Below are 26,868 nucleotides of genomic sequence, written 5' to 3'. Positions count from 1 at the left end.
CCCCTATGGCTATTAAGTATTTGTTGTTTATCTATACCCACCCCTCACTATTCCACAGTGCACTTACAGCATATACTTCAGAATCACCTATGCCCCGCTTGAGTCGCCTCCCTCCTTGCAGCCTGTCTCAGAGTTGGTTGTTTGACTGAATTTGTTTATTTTTCCTTTTATATTTATTTACTTCTGGAATAATGTTTTTATTTTTATTTTATGTGTTAAATATGTCTTTTTTCCTTTCTTCATTGAACTATTTGTGGCACAGCCTTCTTTTCTTTCTGAGACATGAATAGGTTTGTATAAACAATAGATTTTTATTAGCATTTAAAAGAACAATTTTGATTCAAATTGGATAGTTTGAATTTATCAGATGCTGCAGAATGATCAATTGGGCCACAGATTCTGCAGTATGCGTAATTACTTCATGGATACATTTCCTTTCACTGTATCGATAAGCAAACATGCACTAGAGCGAGACGGCTGAGAGAAATGAATAAACTTCCCTATCAATCAACCATCGTCGTTTAACAGCTAGAAAATGATGTTGTATTTCATACACCGTCTGCTTAAATGATTGACCCACCAAGGTCTAAAATTGCAAAAACATCCCTCTTCAGTGCTTTTGCCAGCAGGTGTCTATTAGCGGGTGGTTGTTGTTGGAATATGATTGAGATACATAAAACATTGCTACATTCACGTCTGTGTAGCAGTACTGGTATTTCCAGATAACAACACATCCTTGATGTCATAGTCCCCAGATCCTCTTCAAGTAAATCCAACAGTAATTGTTGTACACAGCCAGGTTTCACATTAAATTGTCTGCATTCCAATACGTGTCCATTTTTTATCTCCTGTAAATAAGCAAAAATGCATATCAATTATCTACAGTATCAATCCTCGTAGGTTAGTTTACGGTGCCACATGCGCATTGCTCTGCCATACTGTCTTTGATATACTTTATCCCTCCACTTGCAAACTGTTTTCTCGACGATGCTTCTAACACACATCAGGCACCCTGTCTAAACTGCTTCATTTTCAAAAGGGGTTTATTTGTCGATTGTATAGCCCACAGTGTTTTAGACATGCATTGTTCCGCCCCGTTCCTAACCCGTAGCTGTGTTAGTGATTGTATTAGACGCATCATTTCTACAAGGCGTTTAGAGCTCCATATGGGACATATTTTACATAGCAAATTATCTGTGTAAGATATTTCCAGACATTCGTGAGCATCCTGTCGGGGGTTGTCATATTATGTCCTGAGCACCATCTCTGAAAGTGTTGTTTTCAACATGTTTTTACCACTATGTCCGTAAAACCCTGAATAGCCAGGCTATCAATCCATGTCACAGCCGCTGTGACCGCTTCATCTTTAATGCTATCAGTCTCCATTAGCGAAACACATTCCTTACTTAGGCTATTATCCTAAAACCCCAGGTTTTTAATTTGGTATGAGCATCAAACGCAATAAATCAGGAAAGTCTCTGGTACATCTTTACTCTCTTCACCACCGTCCACTTCATCGTTTTGAGGCTGAAAACAAACCAGAGATACATAGTTTTAACTATGACTAGTTCTTACCCCCTACAAAATAAAAATGATCTCTTTAAAATATACCCACCAGATCACAGGGTGCTGACATCCTGGCATTCTGGACCCCTGTTTTTCCCAAGGACCCTATGGGACAGAGTAATTTGCAGTCTTCATAGACGCACCCTCCTGCAAAACCTTCGATTCATAAGCCATGTCTCCAGAGTTTAACACCTGGGCATCATGACTTTCAGCTGTTTCAGAACCACATCACCGTTACCCCATGTGCTCCTATCCAGATTAACAACTGTTATGGGCACATGCTACTTAATGTTTTGAATGAAATCCCCAACAGACTGCCCCATAATCATGACAGAGAGCGGCGATCATTGCTGACAGAAACATACGAGAAACCCTTACAAGATGCACAGCCACACTGTCCACCACCTGGCTATAATATGCCTCGTCACCCCCCAAATAACATGCAATCACAGCAAAACCACTCCAATCAAATGGCCCACCATCACAACAACCTTTTCGCCACCACTCCAAACGGTGAACCAGCACCCTACCAAAGGGCGTGCGTTCTCAGTGAGTATATTTTCTCTTGCCCCAGGACAGATACACTCCCCAATTAGACCACCCCACAGAGAGCGCTTGCGTGTCCAGTCCTATCCACTACCTTAAATCTAGAACAGAAACCACTGGTGGGGGCAGAGATTGGAAAGAAGCAGTTCATCTTTATGGTGGAATCGGGGCCGAGAAATCATGTATATGTGAAGGTGATATTTCGTTATCTGGCAAAAATCTCGAAACGCAAGGGTTCTCTGGGGATGTAGTCACAGTTCCTTTAACAGAAGATTTGGATGTCAAGATAGGGGGAAAAACAGTGTGGGCAACCCTACTCTACTATGAAAGTTCCCCTGTCAATTTACTAGGACGAGATTTGCTCAGCAAGTTAAACCTGACGATATCATTTAGAGACCGAGGGATTGTTTGCTCTACACCAGGCATGTTTCCCCTCAGAACAATGCTATTGATACACACCATGGCCAACAAACTCGAGGTGACTGGGGTACCTGTAAATCAAAACATGTTCGTGTACGGGATCAGAGTTTTGGCTAGGGCAGTACCTGAACTCACACGGAAAGAATGAGAGTGCCCTCTGATTTTGTGCTCTGCCCTGTAGCTGCCCCTGAGATGGTTGCTGGCACAATATTGTCAATCGATCTAGAAGGAGTACAAGTATAGGCAAAGAGAATAGTGGCAATAGGGATGGACATGCATGGATGTGAATGGCACACAGTACTGTGCATTGATCCAAACATACCATTGCGCAAATTAACAGATGAGGAACTGTTCACTGATGACAACAATGCCGGAGAAATAATGTTGGAAATAAGTATCCCTTGTGAAGTGATGGTACAGTACAGAAAAGTAGCAAGCCCCATCATGTCTGTTGTCAGTGCACCACATTCCTACTATGACACTGATATGCAATATGTACCCTCTCACCTGTGGACCACAAACCCCCATGATGTAGGGCTATTGAGAGAAGTGACCCCTATAAAGATTACCCTAAAACCAGGAACAATACTACTCAGGGTCAAGCAGTACCCACTGTCCAGAGAGGCAGAGGAAGGGATTCAAGAAACACTGTATGCACTACTTCAGCAAGGGATAATTCCCCCTTCAAATGCACAATGCTATTCTGCCTTGTACCCCATCAAAGAAGCGACAGGCGGTTCGTGGGGTATGATACAGGACATCTGTCCACTTAACGATATTGTCCAAAAGGAGTTCCGTCTTGTTCCAAATCTTGCGTTCATTTTATGTACCTGCTCCCTCTTTGATTACTGCCACTACGTGATAGACATGTGTTAGCACTGCTTTTGCAGTTTTTGAAGTGCTAATGTTTGTGCTTTTCTTGCAGCTTTTGCAATTAATGGTCCAATAATTAACCCCTACCAACTATACTAATGAAGTTGTGAGCCCCCACAAGCCCACATTAAGGTAATACATTCCTTTAACGTTCTCTAGTTCATTTGTTGGAACTGATACAAAGAAATTTAGCGATATAGAGCTCACCCTTTGTCCTTTCTTTTAACCCTATAGGTTGTACCACTCCAACTCTCACTGAGCTGTTTTTTTGTAAATAGGATTCTCGTTAGTAATTCACTCTCCTGTTGAATGGGCTGCAGTGTGCTCTACAAATCTAAATAAATAAAATAATGTTTTTTATTTATTTATTTAGAACTGAAACATGTCAAGACACAACTCTCTCGATTAAAACTGAGACAGAAAATCTGTTCTACATGTTAATAATGTGAGAAGTGTACACCACAAGAGTTTACCTGGATGTACACACTGTTTTTTGTAAAACAAATCATTAATTGATCATTAACAAATTCCTATGTATTGTGTTTTTATACTTTACACTTTGGTGTTTTGATCTTTGTGAATGTTATATGATTTAATACGTTTTTAATAATGGTTAAAAATGTATTAAACTTTGTTTTTTATGGTAGTTTGCCTAATTAAGTCATGTGAGAAGTGTACACCACAAGAGTTTACCTGGATGTACACACTGTTTTTTGTAAAACAAATCATTAATTGATCATTAACAAATTCCTATGTATTGTGTTTTTATACTTTACACTTTGGTGTTTTGATCTTTGTGAATGTTATATGATTTAATACGTTTTTAATAATGGTTAAAAATGTATTAAACTTTGTTTTTTATGGTAGTTTGCCTAATTAAGTCATGTGAGAAGTATACACCACAAGAGTTTACCTGGATGTACACACTGTTTTTTGTAAAACAAATCATTAATTGATCATTAACAAATTCCTATGTATTGTGTTTTTATACTTTACACTTTGGTGTTTTGATCTTTGTGAATGTTATATGATTTAATACGTTTTTAATAATGGTTAAAAATGTATTAAACTTTGTTTTTTATGGTAGTTTGCCTAATTAAGTCATGTGAGAAGTATACACCACAAGAGTTTACCTGGATGTACACACTGTTTTTTGTAAAACAAATCATTAATTGATCATTAACAAATTCCTATGTATTGTGTTTTTATACTTTACACTTTGGTGTTTTGATCTTTGTGAATGTTATATGATTTAATACGTTTTTAATAATGGTTAAAAATGTATTAAACTTTGTTTTTTATGGTAGTTTGCCTAATTAAGTCATGTGAGAAGTGTACACCACAAGAGTTTACCTGGATGTACACACTGTTTTTTGTAAAACAAATCATTAATTGATCATTAACAAATTCCTATGTATTGTGTTTTTATACTTTACACTTTGGTGTTTTGATCTTTGTGAATGTTATATGATTTAATATGTTTTTAATAATGGTTAAAAATGTATTAAACTTTGTTTTTTATGGTAGTTTGCCTAATTAAGTCATTCTAACAAGTACAACCTGCAGCTTACGCTCTGCCTTGTTCATAATTATGTCTTACCCTCCCCGGATCCAGACAGAGTAGACCCTACTAATGGTGTTTTGTGTAGCATCTGCCGGGTTTCCTCTAATATAGTGACAGCATCCCAAAACAGGCCACTCAAGTCAGTGTAGTGGATTTGAAAAACGCATTTTTCACAGTGCTCCTTCATCCAGACTCCCGATACCTCACAGCATTTACAATGGATGGGAGAAAATTTTATAAAAAAAACGTGTTGCTTCAAGGATACTGCGAGAGCCCCAGCATATTTAACAGAATATTGCACAAAGACCTCAGCAATATTCAAGAGCACCATCATTCAGTACGTAGACGACCTCCTAGTTTGCAGTGAAAGTGAAGACAGTTGCCAAAGAGACTGCATTGCTCTCCTCCAGCTACTCACCCAAAAGGGTTACACGGTGGATAAGAAAAAACTGCAGCATTGTCTGACTGAGGTACTGTACTTGGGCCAATTGATTTTCAAAAGATGGTAAAGGAATAATACCCGACAGGGCGGCAACAGTGCGCAACTCAGCCAGACCCAACACAGTTAAGGATATTCAGAAGTTCCTTTGGATTTGCAATGACTGTAGGTTAGGGCCTGGATACTAGACTAAGCACCGCATACGAGGCCCCTTTTGCAAGTTTTGCAAGGTCTAAAAGACGCACAGAAAGAATAGACACACATAAAATGGCAGAAATGCAGACAGCATTTGAAAGGAATTGATCAGCACAGCCCCAGTCCTAGCAACGCCACATTATGAATGAGAATTCTACTTATTCTCCCACTCCAATGGAACACTAATGACAACTGTATTGACACAGAAAACCTCTATGGACCACAAATCACTGGTTTACTATTGGGGCACACTCAACTCAGTAATGCAAGGGCACTTCACTTGCGAACAGGCTCTTGCAGCTGCCACCTTCACCATTGAAAAAAGCTCAACCATTGTCATGGGGTGCTCAATCACCCTGTACTTGGAGCACTCCCTGTTTGCCATTCTTGAAAGGTCAAAATCTACCCTCACCACACAAAGGGCGTCAGAGTATGAAATAATTCTATCCAGCCCCAATAGTCATGTGGTGCACTGAAAAACAGCGAACCCAGCCATGTTCCTTACAGAACCATGCATAGTGAAAGATATGCAGGAACATGATTGTGCCACGTATGAGGGAGAAAGAGAAGATATTCCAGAAAATGCATTGCAGGAAGGAGAAGTGTTCTTCATAGATGGATCAGCGTCCATTTGCCAGGAAACAGGTGAAAAACATGTCAGAGCCGCAGCAGTGAGGTTGGAAGATGCGGAATATGAGGTCCTGGTGAAGAAACGGTTGCCCATGCACTACTCCACCCAAGCTGCAGAGCTAGTGGCATTGATTGAAGCACTCCATGCAGCAAAGGGGTGTGCAGTAACCATATATTCGGATTCGGGATAGGTAACCACAACGATACATGCTGGACTATCTAGATGGAGAAGAAGGGGTTCAGGAGAGCCGAGAGCCGATGGGTCCCCAGAACAACATGCAGAGTTATTGAACAAACTGATTGAGGCACTCGCAGGAACCCTCTTTAGTGGCCCTAGTGAAATGTCAACACGCATAATAATGATGAAATCTCTTTAGGAAATGCAGCAGCGGACACAGCTGCCAAAGGAAATATCTACCCACACCAATGGCCACAGAGTGCATAATGATAAACAAACAAGGATAATCCAAATCAGAGGGATAATATTCACTACCCATTGCCCAAATCATAGAGTTACAGAAGAGAGCCCCACCTATAGAGCAAGAGTTATGGGCAAAGCGAGGGTGCACACTGTCGCCGACTAATTTACTGTGGTGACAGGAGACAATGGGGAAAGTGGTTATGCCTGTAGAATTATTGCTGCAAGGGTTATCCCTCTCATGAAAAAGCCCTCTCTGGACCCCTCTGTTCTATATAATTTTTGCCCCATTTCTCTTCTTCCCTTTCTTATAAAGCTTCTTGAGTCCATGTTGTCACCTTTACTCTCTATCTTTTTAGAGTCCTCTCACCTTCTGGAACCCACTCAGTCTGCTTTCAGGTCTGGTAGGGGTACAGAGAGTGTTTTGGTTTCCGTCCAGGGCGATATGACCAGGCTGGTGGACTCAGGTGGGCTGGGCGCCCTGATTCTATTAGATCTGTCAGCGGCATTTGACACTGTCGACCACCCCATTCTGTTGTCCCATCTGGCCCAGATGGGTATATCTGGTCAAGTGCTGGCCTGGTTCACTTTGTTCCTGGTGGACTGCACCAAGACCCTTGACATGCCTCCTTTTCTTTCTGCCTCTTGTCATCTCAGCTGTGTGGTGCCTCATGGTTGTTCCTTGTCTCCGATTATGTTTAATATTTACATCTGGGCACTTGTGTGTCTCATCTGCTCCTTCGGCATCAGGTGCTTTTCCTATGCCGACCACACCCAGATCCTGATCCATTCAGATCTTGATCAGGCTGATGTGTCATCCTGCTTATAGAGGTGCCTGTCGGCCGTGGATGAACTACAATTGGCTTAAATTGAACGGAGACAAGATTGAGGTTTTGGTGGTGGGCTGTCCTCCTGATCCTTCACTTTGGGTGTCTTCTTTCTGGCCTCCCTCTCTCAGTTCTCTCCCAGTTCCTGTGGAGAAGGTAAAAAACTTGGGTGTAGTCTTGTATGCATCACTGTCTATGGACAATCAAGTAGCAGCTGTTTGTCAGTCCTTCCCGAGTGCCGGCTTGCACAGATAACCTCCTGGGACCTCTAAAGGCATTGTTTTCTCTGCTACTCCTCAGATCATACCAAAGCATTCGGTCTCCAGGATAACAAGCAGCCTGCCGATGCTGCCCGATTCAGAGGCCAGCTGGAAGTTCTAATAGATTTATGTTGGAAGAAATTTCGTCGTGATGAAGATGGTCTGATTGACAGTGCACCATCGAAACTGGTCGACCATACCAATTGTGGTCTTACCACAACTTATCAGATACTCCCGATACAGCCAGGGGTTACAGTGAAAAAGAATCAGACTCACATGTAGTGAGCCATTTTTTAGCTCTTCCCATAGCTTTGGGCTCTGTGTTTTAAGCATTTTTGTTGTTTATCATTGGTTTTCTTGACAATCACCGACATGTAGATAATAGGAGCCATTAGGGTGAATAAACATTCTGCGGAAATCCCCATGGCATTAGCCACCACATGTTAGTTGATTCAGCCTGTTCTCTCGACGAGATCTAATCACACTCTCGTAGAGACAAACCTTTTTTAGGTGGTTGTGTTTAGGCCGATGTCTAGCGTTCAGTGTGATCCAAAGTTAGCAATCTGCACACATTCTATAGAGTCAGGGACAGTCTCTTGACCTATCCCTCTCAGATAGGCGTTGCACCATCGGCCATCTAGGGACAGGCACGCCCGCTAGGGCCAGGGTGTTCTTCCTGAGGGTGTCACGGCTCGCTCCCTTCGCTCCCGTTCCCGCCACTTGGGGGCATAGTTTGGGGTTTATTCCCTACTGGACATTTCCTCCGAACCTTACTCTACAGTACTGTGATGAATTAGGAGCACTAAAACCCTATTTTCCAAGTTACTTCCCTTCCGGATCCATTCCAGGTTTTTGGCAGCCAGCATGCTACTTTAATCTAATGACTATGCTTTCCAGATTGACTATGCTTCCCAGAATGCCTGGCTCACTGCTTCACCTCCTCCCTTGCAGGACAAGGTTGGGTGGAGGATAGGCAACACCTGTGGCTGCAGGTGCAGCAGGCGGCACACCTGAGAGGTGTGCTTGTTAAGCAGTTTTAAAAAGCCTCAGTTTGCTTCAGTCCAGCGCTGGTCATTGTTGCAGCGTTCCTGTCGTGACTGGTCCCTTGTTCCTGGTTCCTAGTTTTTGTGCCCAGTTTCTAGTTAGTGTTTCTTGTTCCTTGTCCTGGAATTTGTATTTGTATGCTTAATTGATTTCTGCCTTCTGGAAATCCCTTTCTCCCTTTCTCTGTCTGCAGGCGGCCTTTCTCTGAGCTTTCCTTTTGCTGCAGCCCAATTGCCTGTGTTCACTGTTTCCTAGAAATTGTCCTTTGCTACTGAAAGACTTGATGCATTAATCTTTCCTTTACAGGTTTAGTTTCCTGCCTTTTCACCTTGGATGGGTGGGAAGGATTCCCTTTTGATATCGTTTTCACTGCTCCTGATCCTTACCTTCTATTGGGATCCATGCCATGTTTTCCTTTACACTTTTGCATTTATTTCCTATTTTATTATTAGGTGTGGGAAGCTGTTGTAACTAGCTCCTGTGTGATTATCTTTTGTTTTCCACACTGTACTATTCCTTCTTGCCTCTTGACTTGGGTTTAGGTATTTAGTTATCCTCACTCTTTGCCTTTACTGCCTTCTGGGTTCTTGTTTGATTTACAGGGTTGTGGGTTTAGTACTGACTTTTGAGTGGTCTTTCCGGTCCTCGTGAATACGGACATCCAAGTGGTCTTTCCGGTCTTCGTGAGTACTGGCATTCATGTGGTCATTCCGGTCCTCGTGAGTACTGTTTCCAAATTCTTTATTCAGTACTGTCTAGAGTGTCAGCTCACGAGATTCTGTCCCTGCTTGCCCTCTACGTGGGTTTAGCGCTGTCAGTATCTGTAATAGCATAGTGGGTAAGGAGTTGGCCGACTTTCCTTTCAGTCATAAGGAGGTTCTAAGTGCTTACCCTACATTCCTTTTTCATATAGTGGTATACACGAGTCTTGGGTATTGAATACACGTTGTTAGATTCTAGGTTGTTTACTGTGTATTTTGTGCACATTTCCCCTGCCATATCCATCGCCTTCTTCCTTTGCCGACAGAATGACCAGCCGTTGTTCCCGTTTGAACATGGCCAGATTACAAAGGAAAGGCAGCAAGGCCTCTAACAAGTTTATACAGAAAGCTTCCCTTACAATTACCCGTGAAAATCAAATCTCTGCTCCTGACTTAAATGAACTCCTTGACACGAATGGGTATTTACGTGCAAAGTATTTTTCCCACTGGGTGGCCCATCCTACATTGCCTGATCCTAGCTCTGTCTTTAATTCTGATCCAGAGTCTATGTCCGCACAAGCCTTAGCAGTGGAAAACAACACACTGCTAGAATTTATACACAAAAGTACCTCTGTTATTGAACCCCATGACTCCGGCTGTGCTTTACCTCAGATTGAACAGTTTCATGATTCAAGCATGAAGAATGGAGGGGTTCCTTGCATATCTTCTGTTTTCTGCCCTCAGTCTACAGCTTACTCCTCTGCACAGGTTCTTACTGTGGTCTCTAATGCCAAGGGGTCTGATGCCAATAGTCTGCTTAAAAGAAACACAGACCACGTCGGTAAGAGAGAGTATAGATCACAAGACCTGCAAGCAGTAGATGACAATATACAATCAGTGCACTTCCAGATGGCTAGGGCAGGATCCATGTCATGATATCTGCTTCCAAAAGGTCAGGGTTTTCCCAACTCCCTTGGAAGCTGATCCATAACCCAGGTTCCGAGTGCCAACCAGTCCCAATTGGGACCTTTTGGACCCAGTCCTGGCGCCAATGGCACCAGGCTCATAAATATGCCCAGTCCCAGCGCTGGAAGCGCCGGGCTCATAATGCTTGGGTGGACTTTCCTGCAGCAGACCATGCTGCTTACTTGCCTGCCAGTTGAGGCTCTGATCCTCTTCTGTTTGGAACTACTTTTCCTGTTGGGTGGGGCAGGAGCCACTCCCTAGATTCAGAACACTGGAGCTCTTCTGGAAAGCAGGAACTCTTTTCTTACCTAGGCGTGGCTGTGGAAGGAGATACCAAAGCACTACAGGAGGCTATTTAAACCACACCCGATGGATGAATCTTGCTTTGCGTTATTCTGCATCCTCTGCAGCAGAACGCTCATCGTGTCTTCTGCATCTGATCCTGGGCCTAAGGAAAAAGGCTTACCATCCTGAATCCAGTCTTCAGCAACACCTATAAAGACAAGAAAGAACAGGTTAGCATTACGGTCTTCAGTGACAACTCTTCACTTACCTGGTCCATCGGCTGTCACCAACGCCTCGCGCTGCATTCCGGCATCTGAAAGACAAAGGCTTACCTACTCTTCGTGCGCTCCGGAGGCCTTCGGCGCTGCATCCCGCATCTGAAAGACAAAACAAGGTGCGTTTAAAGACATTGGGGAACTTTAATACTCACGTGCCATTACTCCTTTCCACATCTAACCCAGTGGGTATTCCGGCACCCTGCAGCCGCTCCGAACTTGTACCTGCAAAATAAAAAGACAGTTAGAGCGCATCGTGAAGCAGGCAACAAGCGCTTACTTACGTGCTTCCAGGCGCTTCTATTCATCACACGGGCTCCATCTTCAACTCACTTCAGCCCGTCATCCGCCATCGCCGGAACCCTGCAAAACAAGAGACCTCATTACTAAAGACTTTAAAGACATTAGAATTACTCGAAACTTACCGTTCGTGCAGTAAACGACGGACAGCAGTCCTCTCAAGTCAAGAGGCCTGCTCCCCTTATCCAGTGAAGAAACTTGTTACAGCACCCTGCCCCGAGGCAGATGGAGAGCACAGCGTTCACTTACCTAAGGTGAGAGCGTTAACCTTTGGGGTTCTACAGGAGAAGAGAAAGGGAAGAAGAGAGAGACATTCAATAACCCAGTTCCTTAATCCCATATTTTCTATCTGCAGACATCTTACCCTTCGAGTCAGACATACAGTGCACAGAGGTCCAGCCCAAAGAGCCAGCCGTGTGTTACACATCACCTTTGAAGATACGGTATACGCCCAGTCAAGACCGGCGCCTCTACGGGAATCAGGTGAGCGTTACAGAACGCAAAGCCTACCACAAAACTCACGTCCAGGCGCTATGGAAACCTCGGATACCGACCAGCTAGCCCAGTTACTTGGGGAACTAAGGGCAGAAGTGCATGCAGCCCGTCAGGAAACAAACGCTCTAAGAAGGGAACTGATTATTTCCAAGGAGCGAACAGATGATCTCGCTAGACAATTGCTACAGTCACAAGCCGGACAGACCCCGTTACCCGCATCTGGGGGAAATCTTCCTTCTACATCCTCTATGAATCCAGTGCAGATCAACCTACCTGGGAATGTACCTCTGGCTCCGCCCGAACGATTTTCTGGTGACCCAAAGAGGTTTGCAGTATTTATCAATCAGTGCCGGTTGCATTTCTTATGCCGGCCAGCAGCCTTTCCAACTGATCAAGCTAAAGTAGCTTTCGTGCTTTCGTACCTTAGTGGCAATGCGGCAGACTGGTCGATCCCTCTAGTAAATCAAGATGATCCGGTCCTCCATGATTTTCAAGCTTTTCAGCTCAGTATGGAAAAACTGTTCGCAAGACATTCACAGGGGCAGGCCTTGGACAATGAGCTTCTTTCATTGCGACAAGGTAATCAAGACCTTTTGGCTTATATTGCGTCTTTCAACAGACTGATAGTGGAAACACAATGGCCTGAGGACAAAAGGATTACGCTGTTTTATAGAGGTCTACGTGGAGAGCTCAAAGATGTGTTAGCCCAAGTAGTGAATCCCCCACAAGATTGTTCAGACTATATAGACTTAGTCGTTCAAATAGATCACAGACTGCAGAACAGGAAGGCCGATCGTTCCAAGTTTGATGCTCGAGTATTTTCCAAACCGCCAACTCCTTCCAAAGGAGTAGACTCCGGGGAACCCATGCAAATAGGGGGTTTGAAAGGTCCTCTAACACAAAAGGAGCGGGAAAGGAGAAAACAGTTGCAATTATGCCTCTATTGCGGAAACTCAGGGCACTTTCTTCGAGACTGTCCGGTGAAACCTGCCAAGAAGGCAGTAGGAGCTGCAGTTGCCAAAGTTACAAACTCTGAGCAGGGAAACGACCTCGCCCGACAAGAATAGAGGTCCTCTTGCCGAGCGTGAAAACCAGTTCCGTGACCTCGCATTTCGTGATACCTATGGTCCTCATTAGCCCTGATAATCCGGATCGATTACATGCAATTGAAGCTTACGTCGACAGCGGTGCCATCGGCAATTATGTGGATCATGAAATGGTTTTGAGGATGAATCTAACTCTTTGTCCCAAGGCTGTAAAGGACGTCATTACTACGGTGGATGGTACGGAGATAGCCTCCGGGCCAGTAACGCATACCACTCAAGAGGTGACGTTAGTAAGTCAAGATGGACATCATGAGAAGATCGTGTTCGATGTGATCAAGGCCCCTCAGTTTCAGATTATTCTAGGAATACCTTGGTTAGAGAAACACAATCCTCTGATCGATTGGCGAGCAAGAACGGTCCAGTTTCCAGAATGTGTCTCTACTTGTCACCCTCCACCTGGTGTTGCACTGGCAGCAATTTCTTCAGAGACTCCCCAGTTACCTCCCGAATACCTAGAATACCAAGATGTTTTCCGGAAGGATCAGGCTAACTCCCTACCTCCTCATAGGTCTTATGACTGCCAGATAGACCTGATACCTGGATCTACTCCTCCTTGTAGTAGAATTTATGCCCTCACCGAGCCTGAGAACCTTCACCTTCGACAATACCTGGATCAATACCTGGCAAATGGGTTTATTCGTCCTTCCAAGTCCCCTGCTTCTTCAGCTTTGTTCTTCGTTCCAAAAAAGGAAGGAGACCTTAGAACTTGTATAGATTATCGCTCCCTGAACCAGATCACCGTTAAGAATAGATATCCGTTACCTTTGATCCCTGAACTCCTGGACCAAGTCAGAAAAGCATGCATATATACAAAGCTGGATCTTAGAGGAGCTTACCACTTGGTACGAGTAAAAGAGGGCGATGAATGGAAGACGGCCTTCCGCACCAAGTATGGGCTATTTGAATATCAGGTCATGCCCTTCGGACTTTGCAATGCCCCGGCCGCCTTTCAATATTTTATGAACGATGTCCTCAGAGAGCTCATAGATGTGTGTGTTGTTGTTTACATTGACGACATCCTCGTTTATTCTTCATCGGAAACACGTGAAAATGGTCCTCGAAAGATTGCGTCAACACAAACTTTTCGCTAAGTTGGAAAAATGTGTTTTCAACGTGACTGAAGTTGAATTCTTGGGATTCATATTATCACCTGGCGGAGTGCGTATGGATTCAAAGAAGGTCGATGCAGTTCTCAAATGGCCATCACCATCCTCCGTAAAAGGTGTGCAAAGCATGTTAGGCTTCGCTAACTTTTACCGCAGGTTTATCCCCGAATTCTCCCGAATAGTCCAGCCCATCACTGCCTTGTTAAAGAAAAACAAACGTTTTGAATGGTCTACCGAGGCGGAACAAGCTTTCCAGGATTTGAAGACTAAATTTATCTCTGCACCAATCTTAAAACACCCTCTCCCCGAACTCCCCTACATCGTGGAAACTGATGCTTCAAGCCTTGCCATGGGGGCAGTTCTATCACAAAAGGACCCGGTAACCAATCAGTTGCATCCCGTGGCATTTTGGTCCCGCAAATTCTCGCCTCCTGAAATCAATTACACGATTACTGACAAGGAACTTCTGGCTATCAAGTCTGCCTTTAAGGCTTGGCGGCATTATCTGCTGGGGGCCCGACACACCGTTACCGTGATTACGGATCACCGAAACCTGCAATATTTGAAAACCGCAAAAGCCCAATCCTCTAGACAACTCCGTTGGGCATTATTCTTTGCCGAGTTTGACTTCATAATTACCTATCGACCTGGTACAAAAAATGGTAAAGCTGATGCCCTTTCTCGGATGGGAGTGGAAGAACACTTGATCAACCCTAAACCTGTACCAATCATTCCCGAACAAAGAATTCTGGCTGTAATCGCCACACAATCCATAGAGGAAGTTAAGGATAAAGCCAGGCAACGTGTAACTCCAGCAGACATACAGAATTGGCATCTGCAGGGAAAGGACTTTGCAGTAAAGGACAACTTATTGTATTTCCAAGAACGATTATACCTACCCAGCACAGATTTACAGAAAAAAGTAATCTCTTGTTATCACGATTCTTTAATGGAAGGACATCCCGGTATGGCCAAGACCTCAGAAAAAATCAAGCGCTACTTCTGGTGGCCGTCTTGGAAAAAAGATATCAGAGACTTTATAATGTCCTGTGGAGTATGCGCCCAAAACAAGAGTCAAAAGGTAAGACCAGCAGGCCTCTTACGCCCTATTGACATCCCACCTCGCCCTTGGCATACGCTTTCTATGGACTTCATCACCGATCTACCTCCATGCTCCGGATACAATACGATTCTAGTAATCGTGGACTTATTCTCCAAGATGGCGCATTTCATTCCGCTCAAAGGCTTGCCAACAGCAGCAACTCTGGCCCGAGAATTTCTCGAAAACATCGTCCGACTGCACGGTTTTCCTTCGGTTCTAATTTCGGATCGAGGTAGTCAATTTATTTCTCATTTTTGGCGAAGTTGCTGTCGGTCGGCTCAAATTGATGTGAGACTATCGACCAGTCACCACCCTCAGACCGACGGACAAACCGAGAGGACCAATCAAACTCTGGAACAGTATTTACGCTGCATGCTGCAACAAACTGAAAAAACTTGGAAAGACATCCTTTGGATAGCCGAATATGCCTACAATAACTCTGTCCATTCGGGAACTGGGAAAACCCCGTTTTTTCTTTTGTACGGCAGTCACCCTCGAACCTCGGAGTTGGATCCACTCCAAGATCTTGAAACACCAGCAGTAGACTACCTGCATTCTACAATCACCCAAGCCTTTAAGGAAGCTGTTTCTCACCTTCAAAGGGCTAAAGAACAATACAAGAAAGGAGCAGATCAACATCGGAAGGAAGCCCCTCAATATCAAGTAGGGGATCAAGTCTGGTTATCCACCAAATATCTACCTCTAAAAGGGCCACGCACATTCAACCCAAGATACCTTGGTCCCTATTCCATCACTACCATAGTAAACCCAGTAGCGGTCAAGTTGGACTTGCCCCCGCACATGAAGATACATCCGGTCTTCCACGTCTCCCTATTAAAACCTGTGCAACCTCAAACCCGACTAACTAAATCTCCAAAACCTATCCTAGTTGATGGAGAACTCGAGTTTGAAGTCAAAAGCATTCTGGACTCCAAGATCTCCAAATCTAAACTATTTTACCTATTAGACTGGAAAGGCTACGGCCCCCAAGAGAGATCCTGGGAACCTGCTGAATATGTCCACGCTCCTCGCCTAATCAAAAGATTTCACCGAACATTTCCTGACAAGCCAAAACCCCCGGAGAAGCCCGGTTTGGGATGGGCCTTGAGGGGGGGTACTGTCATGATCTCTGCTTCCAAAAGGTCAGGGTTTTCCCAACTCCCTTGGAAGCTGATCCATAACCCAGGTTCCGAGTGCCAACCAGTCCCAATTGGGACCTTTTGGACCCAGTCCTGGCGCCAATGGCACCAGGCTCATAAATATGCCCAGTCCCAGCGCTGGAAGCGCCGGGCTCATAATGCTTGGGTGGACTTACCTGCAGCAGACCATGCTGCTTACTTGCCTGCCAGTTGAGGCTCTGATCCTCTTCTGTTTGGAACTACTTTTCCTGTTGGGTGGGGCAGGAGCCACTCCCTAGATTCAGAACACTGGAACTCTTCTGGAAAGCAGGAACTCTTTTCTTACCTAGGCGTGGCTGTAGAAGGAGTTACCAAAGCACTACAGGAGGCTATTTAAACCACACCCAATGGATGAATCTTGCTTTGCGTTATTCTGCATCCTCTGCAGCAGAACGCTCATCGTGTCTTCTGCATCTGATCCTGGGCCTAAGGAAAAAGGCTTACCATCCTGAATCCAGTCTTCAGCAACACCTATAAAGACAAGAAAGAACAGGTTAGCATTACGGTCTTCAGTGACAGCTCTTCACTTACCTGGTCCATCGGCTGTCACCAATGCCTCGCGCTGCATTCCGGCATCTGAAAGACAAAGGCTTACCTACTCTTCGTGCGCTCCGGAGGTCTTCACACTGCATTCCGGCATCTGAAAGACAAAAGCTTACCAACTCTTCGCACGCTCCGGAGGCCTTCGGCGCTGCATCCCGCATCTGAAAGACAAAACAAGGTGCGTTTAAAGACATTGGGGAACTTTAATACTCACGTGCCATTACTCCTTTCCACATCTAACCCAGTGGGTATTCCGGCACCCTGCAGCCGCTCCGAACTTGTACCTGCAAAATAAAAAGACAGTTAGAGCGCATCGTGAAGCAGGCAACAAGCGCTTACTTACGTGCTTCCAGGCGCTTCTATTCATCACACGGGCTCCATCTTCAACTCACTTCAGCCCGTCATCCGCCATCGCCGGAACCCTGCAAAACAAGAGACCTCATTACTAAAGACTTTAAAGACATTAGAATTACTCGAAACTTACCGTTCGTGCAGTAAACGACGGACAGCAGTCCTCTGAAGTCAAGAGGCCTGCTCCCCTTATCCAGTGAAGAAACTGGTTACAGCACCCTGCCCCGAGGCAGATGGAGAGCACAGCGTTCACTTACCTAAGGTGAGAGCGTTAACCTTTGGGGTTCTACAGGAGAAGAGAAAGGGAAGAAGAGAGAGACATTCAATAACCCAGTTCCTTAATCCCATATTTTCTCTCTGCAGACATCTTACCCTTCGAGTCAGACATACAGTGCACAGAGGTCCAGCCCAAAGAGCCAGCCGTGTGTTACACATCACCTTTGAAGATACGGTATACGCCCAGTCAAGACCGGCGCCTCTACGGGAATCAGGTGAGCGTTACAATCCAGCCCTGATGCCACCATGCCTTCCCCTGTGCCTACAGATAGGGATGTACAGTTAATGCGGGACATGCTAAAAGCAGAATTTGAGGAGTTAAAACAAGAATACATTTCCTTAAAAGAGGAGAATAAGATGTTACAGTCTTTTTTGAATACACCTCCAACTTTATCCGTTGATGAAGTGAATACTGTTCAGTCCCTGAGTGCGGAGACTTTTGTAAATCATGATACTTGTCAATATGTAAGATCTATTGGGAGTGAAAGTCTTTTTTCAAGCACAGCGCTTATTCAGGGCACAGGTTCTGACAACTGTCCTACCGTTTGTCAGGAATTGCTGTTAGCTGAAGATTCACAAGCCACTCCTTTGCCTGAGGCTTCCTGTGTAGCAGTTTGTCATAACTCTGAGCTTGAACACATACATGCTTCTGATTTCCAAACACAATCCACAATGGTGGCATACACAGAATCAGTCACAACTGTAGGCTTAGGGTCTGCCCTTGATCTAGCTGCTGAGACTGAAGTAGACATTCAAGCTGATGTGGAAAACGATGCTACCTCTGTGTTCGCTCTTCCTTCTGCCAATTTCGGTCACTACGAGCAGTCAAAGACAGTGCAGAATTCATGTTTTGATGGACTCATTCCACAGATTACTGAACCAAAAACCCGGCAGGCGATCCCTGAACTGTTGATTGTTAATCAGCCACTTTCAGAAGCTAAGACAGAGGAATGGTCAATTGACGAAATCCTGATTAACAGAGACTTTACTATGGTGATTCCTCTGGTTGATTTTGACTTCTACAAAGGAAGAGACTCTGTGTCATCCACTAAGGAGAGGGACGGCAGGGGTACAGCTCAGACTTTGGTTACTGGTGCCAAGGGGTCAACTGCCTTAAAGGGGCTTTCCATTCCTGAACCACAAGTGTGTCTGTCGACTTCTGGGACTTCAGACTGTCCTCCTACTACCATTGACTCTTCAATAATCCTGTCCACAGCTCTGCAGTCATCGTTGGCACACGTATCTTCGATCAATAAAAAATTGCTATGTCTGCCAGTCACCCAAGAGCCTTCACCATGTACGCAGTCAGAGCCAAAGACCTTGACAAGTTTGTCTTCAGCTAACAAGATGGCTCCGGCTTGCATGCCCTCAGCCTCAGAATTTCCTCTGGCATGTCTGTCTTCGGCTACAGTGACTCATCCAGCAGATTATCCTTCAGCCATGGAGCCTCCGGTAATACATTCTAAGTGCATGTCTTCGGTCCCAGAGCCTACTGCTAGTTTGGCTTCAGTTCATGAGAGACCTGTATCCTGCTCAGCCTCGCTGCCAATATCGGAGGTGTACCTGTCTACACTGTCAGATCCTGCTGCATATTCTTCTGCTCCAGAGATTCCTCCTGAATCCCAACCATTTACTGATGAACGTCCATCTTGCCCTTCTTATGCTTCAGGGGGATTACCAGAATGTCTGCCTTGTACACAAAACAATTCTCCCAACTACTTGACTGTAGCATCAGCGCCTCCCGAATATGCAACATCTGAGCCTGAGACTTCTGCCAGCTCTCTCTTCAGAAACATCAAGCCGGATCATGACTCGGGAGGGCCTTACATGCGAGGCCGCTGGACTTGCCTGGAGTATTACGAGAGAGAAATGGATGCCATCCGCCACGGCCCAGTCACCGAACGAGTAGCCGACCAGGATAGCGGGCTGGACGGTCCGCGTTTGGAGTCCGGTTTGGATCAACCGCTTGACAACCCTTTTGTTGCCGGATCCCACATGAGCCTGAGGGAAGGGACGGGCACGGCCCTCCAGCTGCAGCGCCAGTTGGGTGCTAGTAGCCAAAGGAGGGGAATGTCTGCTGCAGTTCAAGATGTGCCTGTTTTTGCTCCCGCTGCTAGTATGCCTGATGTTCCGAGTACTGTGTCTAACACTCCTATCAGTATGCCAAACGTTCCTGCGGTTGTATCCCACGTGCAACAAGGTGGCTACTTGACTGGCTACATGACTGTCAACGGGAGTGCCAGCCTCGTACAACCCATGGGATCTCCAGACCTCCAAGGCATGGAACATATGCAGGCGAATCTTTGTCACTTTCAACCACAAACCTTTACCCAGATGGATGACAGAGTATCCGAACCTCTACCTCAGCCGCCACCTTCCTCTTCTGAACATAAACATTTCCTGAAACCTGCTGTTTCCTCACCTCCTGTGTGTCCACTCTCGGCAGTGAGGCTAACAGAACTTCTACCGTTGTTTAAGGCATGTAGCACCAGCCTGCCTCTTTCCTCAAAGATGTATGCATATCCTCTTCCAGTGACTAAGCTTCCTGGACCTTCCACCTCTGCTTCGGGTCCTGCAAGTCCTTCATGCCTTTCTTCGACCCATGAGTCTCTTCCTCACCGAATTCCTGCCTATGACTCTTATAAACTGCGGCCTGATTCTATGCATTCCAGTCCTTCTACTTTTGCCCGCGGGTCATCGTTTTCCTCAGTGCTACCTCCAAAGACAAAGCGCTCCTGTCGTGGAAGGAAGATGTTTTGTGCGGGTAGCGGTCACCTGGAGTCGGCCGTGGGAGGGGGTATACTGTCACGGCTCGCTCCCTTCGCTCCCGTTCCCGCCACTTGGGGGCATAGTTTGGGGTTTATTCCCTACTGGACATTTCCTCCGAACCTTACTCTACAGTACTGTGATGAATTAGGAGCACTAAAACCCTATTTTCCAAGTTACTTCCCTTCCGGATCCATTCCAGGTTTTTGGCAGCCAGCATGCTACTTTAATCTAATGACTATGCTTTCCAGATGGACTATGCTTCCCAGAATGCCTGGCTCACTGCTTCACCTCCTCCCTTGCAGGACAAGGTTGGGTGGAGGATAGGCAACACCTGTGGCTGCAGGTGCAGCAGGCGGCACACCTGAGAGGTGTGCTTGTTAAGCAGCTTTAAAAAGCCTCAGTTTGCTTCAGTCCAGCGCTGGTCATTGTTGCAGCGTTCCTGTCGTGACTGGTCCCTTGTTCCTGGTTCCTAGTTTATGTGCCCAGTTTCTAGTTAGTGTTTCTTGTTCCTTGTCCTGGAATTCGTATTTGTATGCTTAATTGATTTCTGCCTTCTGGAAATCCCTTTCTCCCTTTCTCTGTCTGCAGGCAGCCTTTCTCTGAGCTTTCCTTTTGCTGCAGCCCAATTGCCTGTGTTCACTGTTTCCTAGAAATTGTCCTTTGCTACTGAAAGACTTGATGCATTAATCTTTCCTTTACAGGTTTAGTTTCCTGCCTTTTCACCTTGGATGGGTGGGAAGGATTCCCTTTTGATATCGTTTTCACTGCTCCTGATCCTTACCTTCTATTGGGATCCATGCCATGTTTTCCTTTACACTTTTGCATTTATTTCCTATTTTATTATTAGGTGTGGGAAGCTGTTGTAACTAGCTCCTGTGTGATTATCTTTTGTTTTCCACACTGTACTATTCCTTCTTGCCTCTTGACTTGGGTTTAGGTATTTAGTTATCCTCACTCTTTGCCTTTACTGCCTTCTGGGTTCTTGTTTGATTTACAGGGTTGTGGGTTTAGTACTGACTTTTGAGTGGTCTTTCCGGTCCTCATGAATACGGACATCCAAGTGGTTTTTCCGGTCTTCGTGAGTACTGGCATTCATGTGGTCATTCCGGTCCTCGTGAGTACTGTTTCCAAATTCTTTATTCAGTACTGTCTAGAGTGTCAGCTCACAGATTCTGTCCCTGCTTGCCCTCTACGTGGGCTTAGCGCTCTCAGTATCTGTAATAGCATAGTGGGTAAGGAGTTTGCCGACTTTCCTTTCAGTCATAAGGAGGTTCTAAGTGCTTACCCTACATTCCTTTTTCATATAGTGGTATACACGAGTCTTGGGTATTGAATACACGTTGTTAGATTCTAGGTTGTTTACTGTGTATTTTGTGCACATTTCCCCTGCCATATCCATCGCCTTCTTCCTTTCCCGACAGATGGCCAGACAGCTCACTGTCTTGTTCGCCCTTTGTGAATATCTCAAAGTCTTGACAGCCACTCTGCTTGATTCTAATACGTATATATTTTTTCTCCCATAATCCCAATCACCACCTTGTGATCCTTACTTCGTGCCTCACTTACCTGTACTTTCGTGATGATGGGTGCGGACGGATAGCAGGCCTGTTTACATCCGGTGGGAAAGGTCAACGTGTGGGCTTGCCAGTCTATGACCGGATTGTGGCACTCCAACCAGGGCATACCCAATATGAGCGGAACTGGGGTGCATTTATTAGGTCAAAGACTATATGTTCCCTATGGCCATCGTGACACAATAGCACAACCTCCCCAGTACATTGGTTCACGGGCCCCGAAGAGAGCTGCGTTACATCGACGGCGACAATGTTGTCGATCTTCTCCCTCTTTGAATATGAACACCTACCCACCGGGCCACAGTGATATCCATGTAGTTTCCTACTGCTCCAAAGTCTATATATGCCTCTAGGGCATGCATTCGTTGAGGCTGTTCTGGGCATAGTAGGATTACCGAAGTTGCGAGATGTGAGACCATTAGTGTTGTTTCCTTTCCCGACAAGCCCATCTCTACTCTTGTCGAGCCCCAAAGTTTTCTGACGACTCCTGCAGTTCTGGTGGACTTGGGTCTAGTGCCCCCAACATCTTCCAGGGTGTCTTGCTCAGGCAATCCTTTAGGACGTTCCCTGCTTTGCCACAGTATAAGCAAAGCTGTTGTCATCTGTGTCTCTGCCTCTCTTCTTTGGTTAGGGGTCCTCGTACTGCACCAATTGCATGGGTTTCCGGCTGGCTCTATGTAGCCCGGGAGGCCACCTCGCAAGGTCGGCCATAAAAGGGACGTACGATCAGATCGCCTCTCCTGTAACTGATGATCCAGCTATACCACTAAATCTATATAATCGGCACAATGTTCAGGTGGATTTACAACCTGTGCCAGGACATCCTTCAATTCGTTATGGAGACCCCGATAGAACAGGGTGATTCTCTTTTCTTCGGGCCAGTTTGTTTAAATGTGTTTATGTACACTAACTGATTTTAAGACCCTTGTTGAAGGGCAAGTAATTCCCCATCTAAGGCTTGACCCTGTGTTCTACAGGCAAACAACGTATCCAATTCTTCTTGGAAGCCGGCAAAGTTATACAGGATAGGATCATCCCTATTGACCAGCGGTACTGACCAGCAAGCTCCGTGTCCCCCAGATATGAAAGAACAAAGGCAACCTTTTTTGATCTGTATGCAATGCCCCAGGCCGACACAAAACATTAAGCCGACATTGATTCATGAAGATGCCATATTTTTGTGGATCCCCTAGGAACCGTTCTGGCAGAACTAAGGGGACAGTGACAGGGGTGGTCACCCTTTATCTGGGGTGGTGCTGCAGCTGTTCCTTTGAGTGAACCTGGTAGAGGAGTTTGACCTGCTTGGGTTCTGGTTAAGCGCTTTGCATATTCTTCAGTTCTCTCTCTATTTACCTCTAACTCCTTTCTCATAGCCTTAGTTTTGGAACGGGTGGCGTGTACCTCTGCTCATAAATCGCCTAACAACGCCACTAACCGGTCGACCTCTGACGCCATGACACTCGGGCAGGGCAATGCATGTGGGCTTAGCATGCTGTAACGCTTACCACTGGTGCCCTGCAGGAGTGCCTGGTCAGAACTGTCGACGTGTAGTACTTGGACTGGTGCTGTGCTAAAACTCTCCCCCCACTGAGATGCTGAGCTGCCCAGCAGTCAGTATGGTCAGGAATGATTTGGTAGGCTTCAGGGGTTGGAATGGAGCCCTCTGGGTGATGAGTTAACCTAAGGACAAATGAAAGGGGTAAGCCACTGTACAAGTACTGCTTCCCACCACCTCCTGTGTTGCCTCCCCTATAGTGTGCTGGATGGCATGGCATATCCCTGCTCACCTTAATAACGTCTGTGCTGAAGGCTTAATCAGTAAGGCTCTGCTTCTCCAGCTTATTCACTGGGTTGTGCGCAGGCCAGCTGTGGCACACGTGATGCCTTGTGGTAAGCACAATTGTCTTTGTTGTCTACTATTCTCCTGCGCATCTTTCAATGTCTTTCTCTGCATCTTGCAAGCCAGCTTTGCAGGATTTCCTGTTTCGTCAGCGTTTCGGCTGTCAAGCACGTGGTTTAGATGCTGTGCACTTTATAAACAATTGTTCCAAATGTGTGCAAGTTGCGTTCTAATTCAATGTCTTTTCTTCTGTCTTGCGGGGTTCACAGTAATGCGGTATGCTCGCTCGCAGAGGACCGAGGAGACGTGATAGCACAGAAAGGAAGTCCAGGATGTCAGGTGGAAACCGAAGGTAGGTATTCAAGTGATTTGTCGGAGTGGAGCTCAAGCGGTAACTGCTAACCTGCTGTGATCTTTCTTTCTTCCTATCTTTCAGGACCAGAGGTACAGCGCTGGAAGTGGGTCTGTGAAAACACCCAGGAAGGAGCTACTGTGACGGCGGTGAATTCACAGAGGATGGCAGGGTCCTAATCAGCTGGTGGTCACACGTGACCCACTAAGCAGGTAGGAAAGCATTACGCTGCCTATATCTTGCAGCCGAAGGAAACACTAATAAGTGCTGGGTGTGGCTCGGGCGTGGCTTATATAGCACTGAGCTGCACCCAGCACCGCTAGAGCACCAGGGATCTTTACAACACAGATCTTCCAGAGGCCATCTTGCTTCCCATTTAACATCCACTTCTGGGGGCCATTTTAGTGGGGCAGAAGTAGTTCTTTGGTGGGCAGGATGAGCACGCTGCAGCCCACGCCAGCCAGCCACCCTCATGGTCCAGACCTGACCTATGGTGTGTGCCTGCAACTTGCTAGTGATCATGACAACGGTGATAGAATGTACAACTTGCTGTGTATTCAATAAGGGGATGACTCTCAGAACAGTCAGGGGGACATTACCCCGCCCTGTAGGACCCTTACGTGAGCTGCACGTTGACTATGCAGACATGGGTGAATGATGCAATGGAGCCAGATATTAATTGTGGTGGTGTGTCCCTTTACACGATGGGTGGAAGCAGGGCCCTGTGCCCAACCAGATGCAAAGTATGCTGCCAAAGTCCTCATTAGAGCGGTATTCCACTGGTGGGGAATATGTGATGTCATTCACCTTGACAATGGAACACATTTTGTAAATGATTTGTTCCGAGAGGTGACCTCACAATTGGGAATAAAACACAAAATGTGCTCGATTTACCACTTGCAGGCAAATTGGGTGGTCCAGAAACTCAACGGCCTCCTTAAAAGTAGGTTATCCGAACTGTGCCACTCCCTAAAAAAGAACTGGGTATACTGCCTGCCTTTGGCCCCTTTTCCGCCGCACACGCAACCCAGCAAGGACCACCACCTGTCCCCCCCACAAAATAGTGACTGGTAGATGCATGCAAACACCTTTGTCAACAGTGAGGAGAATGTCTGATGCACATAGGACCGCAACTGTTTTAGGGGACGAATGTAAAGAATGTCTGACCCAGCAGTAAGATGCATTGCAAAACAAATTGCACCACCATTTACAAGAGAAAGCGAAACAGACACAATGACTGCAGCTGTAGACTGCCCTGCACAACCCTTAATGCTGGGCGAATTGGTTTATGCATGGAGCTTTGTGAGTAAATGGAACTCCCCGAGATTCCATGCACCATACAAAGTGATCTACTATACCCCCCTGGCTGTAAAAGTGAAGAGGCTATGGTACTGGATTCACCTCTCAGATGTCATAAAAGCACATGACAGCGTAGCACCTGAAACACTGGGTACCAATCAAACAAACATTGGGTACCATAAAGGGATACTGGACGTAAAGAAACACAGGTTCAAATGTAAATAATAAGAGTGGTGAGGGACATAAGAAACAACAAAGATGGTATACATGTGTAATGTGGTGCTCTCTCTCTCTCTCTCTCTCTCTTGTTTTCTTTCTCACTATCTTTGTCTCTATCTCACAAAAGCTCAACTTTATCTCCTACTCGTCCCATCTATAACTCGATTAACACCCACCCGCAGTCAACGCCAACAACTAATACACAGTCAGATAGCATTAGGAATAGAATAAGCGCTACATGTGCATATAGCTACGAATGTGGCATACATTTTGTTGCTATCGTTTTTACAATAACTATATTGGTTTTGGGATCATACTGGCCAGCATCTTTTATCTGGGGTTCCCATGTAAAAGAAGGGGGCATGGGGCGGAATGGAAAGGTGGCAGCAATAGATCCCTGAATGTTACCACTGTATGTGAGAGTATTACCAAACTAATCTCACAAATTGAATTTTTTTAGACAATGACAGAAAGCCCTTTCAAGGTCTTAAATGTTATGCTGCCCCACCTACAATGTTAACAGTGTCACAAGCTACCTCACAACCTATTATAGAATCTACCTCATTGCTTTGTGAAATCTATAATACGTTCTATACCCCCGTCTTGAATACAAAATCTGTTTCCTCTTCGCCCCCTGTGGTGCACAGAGAAGACACTGCAGATATTAATATGAATGAAAATGTTGGTATCTTCCCAATGTACAGTCAGCAACACGCAAACGTCCAAGGGTCACTATGAACCACTGATAGAATGTGTAAAATGTTTACTGGGTAACAGCAATCTCCCTTACATAACAAAAGGAGGAATAGTCACGCACTCCAACAAAGATATGATGCTTACCATGGGTTGGGACTACACACGGTTGAGATCTTTGACACCTTGGACAATCTAACAGTTGGTACTCGGATATGAGTGCAACCAGAAAAAGAGCAACAAACAGCAGTTGCTACGTGTGTTCCTTGATACCTCATGCCTCTGGTACGCCTACGGTTTTGGTGCCCCAAGAAGCTCCCTTAGTAGCCCAATGTCTTGTCCACCTCACACTATGCAGAATTAAAAGCTCCTTCCAGGCACGCACAGTAAAATTGAAACTCTTCCCATCAGACATAAAACTCTGCAAAGAAGGATCACAAGGTCTGAACTGCCTTAAAGAACCATTCCTGGTAATAGAGGGCACAAGCTTCACGGAAAACAAGCGGTTAGAGACGACCTATATGTGCAAAGCAGAGGCACTGCGTGACTTGTCAGATGGAAGACGGTTATGGATGGACCAAATGTGTGCACAAATAAGTTTAGTTTAGTTCAGTTTGTTTATTTGTATAGCGCAGCCAAACCCTGGGGTAACTGGG

General features: G+C 45.5%; 1 protein-coding gene across 1 annotated transcript in view; it reads right to left on the bottom strand.

The window, feature by feature from the left end:
- Window positions 1-287: 287 nt before the first annotated feature.
- LOC138522794 (weak neurotoxin 10-like) overlaps window positions 288-26,868 on the bottom strand; it is an 81,062-nt gene continuing 54,481 nt past the window's right edge. Inside the window, exon 5 of the mRNA XM_069635405.1 lies at window positions 288-848. The gene's annotated coding sequence lies outside the window, so the exon portion shown is untranslated. The remainder of the gene's footprint in view (window positions 849-26,868) is intronic.

The sequence above is a fragment of the Ambystoma mexicanum genome, chromosome 1q, assembly GCF_040938575.1.
Source record: "Ambystoma mexicanum isolate Mex_15411 chromosome 1q, UKY_AmexF1_1, whole genome shotgun sequence".
NCBI classification, from domain to species: Eukaryota; Metazoa; Chordata; class Amphibia; order Caudata; family Ambystomatidae; genus Ambystoma; species Ambystoma mexicanum.
The sequence above is the reverse complement of the archived record's forward strand: the minus strand, read 5'-3'. Positions and strand labels throughout refer to the sequence as shown.